The sequence below is a fragment of the Charadrius vociferus genome, unplaced genomic scaffold, assembly GCF_000708025.1.
Source record: "Charadrius vociferus isolate BGI_N301 unplaced genomic scaffold, ASM70802v2 scaffold475, whole genome shotgun sequence".
NCBI lineage: Eukaryota > Metazoa > Chordata > Aves > Charadriiformes > Charadriidae > Charadrius > Charadrius vociferus.
This window is the reverse complement of record NW_009648337.1, coordinates 138,663-141,326: the sequence shown is the minus strand read 5'-3', so window position 1 is coordinate 141,326 and position 2,664 is coordinate 138,663. Positions and strand designations below refer to the sequence as shown.

Here is a 2,664-nt window from a genome sequence, read left to right as displayed (position 1 = left end):
TCCTGTCCTCGGCCGCCGCGGTAAACGATCCGATCGCTTCTTTCTTCTCTCACTTTTCCTATTGATCTGAGTGGACCCAGGTCAGGTCCTAACAGATTGCCTGAGATTATTGGGACTCTGGGCTCTGATTGACATTTCTAGTCTCTCACAAGCCCCTCCTATTTCTTTTAAGTCTCTCTCTCTCCCTCTGCCTCCCTCTCTCTCTCATGCCCAGAGCTCTCTCTCGCCGGGTTTGTCACTAGCTGCTTTGCTTTCTTTTTTTTTTCCCCTTCCTTTTTTTTTTTTTTTCCTAAATCTGTTTACTGACGTCGCGATCTTTTATTTGAGTTGCTTTCAAATCTCGTTTTAGCGATCGCCAATCAGTTGTGTGTTTTACAAAGGTTTAACCCTGCCTCATGGTATTCTAATTATATAGAGATAGATTTAGATATAATTTCTTTCATAGCCCCCCCCCCCCTTCCCCGGAGCATAGGAAGCCAGGGTGTCAGCTGTGAGCGGCACACGAGAGGGACAGGAAAAAGTTGTGACATTTAAAAATAAAGGCTCACATCCCACCCCCACAGTCTCCCTTTTCAGGTTTTCAAATTTACAGGCTTTCCTTGCCCGGTTTCATTTTGTTTTCTTTATTAAGATATTCCCTCCTTCCCTTCCCCCTCTCCGGCCCTGACGAGGGGTTACATCTCCTAATATAGATTTAAAAGTCTATTAGATTTTTTTTTTATTTGCATTTCCAGAGCTACCTTGAAAATTTTCCTAATGTACTGAATCTTTAAGGAGTTCTCTACATTTTGTCTGGGCTAACAGTGGGCAGATACAGTGGAAAAGCTAAGTTAATTTTCCTCCTAATAAGGGACTTCAAAGAGTTGTAGGTCACAATTTTACATCAAAGGCAGAAAAGAAGGCAAATTAAAATCTTAACAAAGGAGAGACGGGAGCAGCCCTCTGGGCCATTAGTAAATAAGTGGTGTGAAAAAAGGGACAATGACAGGCACTGGAATTAAACTCATTAACACCTTTTTGTCTTGGTGCGAAATCTCTAATTAGGAAATTTATGATCATTTTGCTTATTCCCTCTGTTCTGAATCACTACAAGGCTTAGAAGGAAGTACCTGGTACGTGCAACATTTGCAAAGGGAGCAGTGGCACGGGCTTGTGAGGAGCTATTGGGAAGCAGTCAAGATACGTTTTAATTACCGAATAAGATTTTTTTTAATGATCAACACATTTTAAATTACAGTTTGGTTTTCTTTTCTTTTCTTTTCTTTTTTTTTTGGCCGCCCCCTCCCCTCACCCCCCCCATCCTTCCCCGAAACCAGCGTGTGAGTTGCAATTTAGCCTTTTAAGAGTAGTTAAAATGCAGTTCAATCACAGCGCGTCTTTGGCAGAGCCCGTGCGCCCTGCTCCGCTCCCGCCCTGCGCAGGGAGAGGCTGGAGAGAAACGGGAAAAGTTCATACAACCTGTGGGGCTGAGATTGCGGGCAGGGGAGAGGGGACCGTAACCTGCCACCGTTATCTGCTTTTTTAAATACTCGGTGTTTAAAAAAAAAAAAAAAAAAAAGTTTGAAGACTCTTTTGAGGAGTTGAGGCTGGAGGAGAGCCGTTTAGCCGTATTCCCCTCTCTTCCTAAATACTCTGTGGATTTATTGCCTTTAAAATATGATTTAGGTACAATATAACCACTGTGCCCACAGTATGGATTTTTATAACTACATTTCTTTAAAAATGAAATTCATGTCAGATTATGCAGTTAAAGGAATCGACCTTGATAGCTTGCTATAATAAAACTATATCAGCTTGTAATAAATGCGGATTATAGCAAAGCAAGCTCCAGAATTAAAATTCCCTGAATCAATATATGAAAATCTGTAGGAAACATCTCTAATCGTATTAAGTTCATCTTTATAGCATTTCCTATCTGCTAATCTAGTGCAAAAACAACTCTGGGTTGGAGGAATTTATTTTCTTCTATTCGACGTTGCTCCTGTAATAGCTTTTGATAGTATAATGCAAGGGAGATAACAATATTAAACTCAGTTATAAGTTTATTTCTTTTTAATTCAGAAGGAAAACAGGCAGCGAACCTCACGTCCTGATTTGCTTTAAACTTTTCTGTGGGAAGCGCTCGGCGGGGTCGATGCGGTGTTGAGGGGGTTCACGGAGAGTCTGGATGCAGACCACAACTTTTAAAAATATCTGCCTCGGAGAGACAAGGGACGAATATGAAAAATCGGACAACTCCGTCGCCGTTAGGTGCAGCCGCGCTCGCCACGCTGGTGTTACAGCCGGGCTGTGTCCCGCACACACGGCACACGCGTGTCCCACATAACCGGACCCGTCGTTTTGTGGCTGGCACGGAGTGTCGAAGCCGGCGGGATTATTCTGTGATTTTTTATCTGCCTCGGAGAGACAAGGGACGAATATGAAAAATCGGACAACTCCGTCGCCGTTAGGTGCAGCCGCGCTCGCCACGCTGGTGTTACAGCCGGGCTGTGTCCCGCACACACGGCACACGCGTGTCCCACATAACCGGACCCGTCGTTTTGTGGCTGGCACGGAGTGTCGAAGCCGGCGGGATTATTCTGTGATTTTTAATCAACAGCACAATCAATACGAGTTCGTTCCCCGCGGGAGCCACCGGCAGGGCTGGCGTGGGAGCGGCCGGGG

At 44.6% G+C, this 2,664-nt stretch overlaps 1 protein-coding gene across 1 annotated transcript in view; it reads right to left on the bottom strand.

The window, feature by feature from the left end:
- Positions 1–2,664, bottom strand: part of IRX3 (iroquois homeobox 3) — an 8,138-nt gene that overhangs the window by 3,506 nt on the left and 1,968 nt on the right. The gene's annotated exons all lie outside the window — the stretch shown is intronic.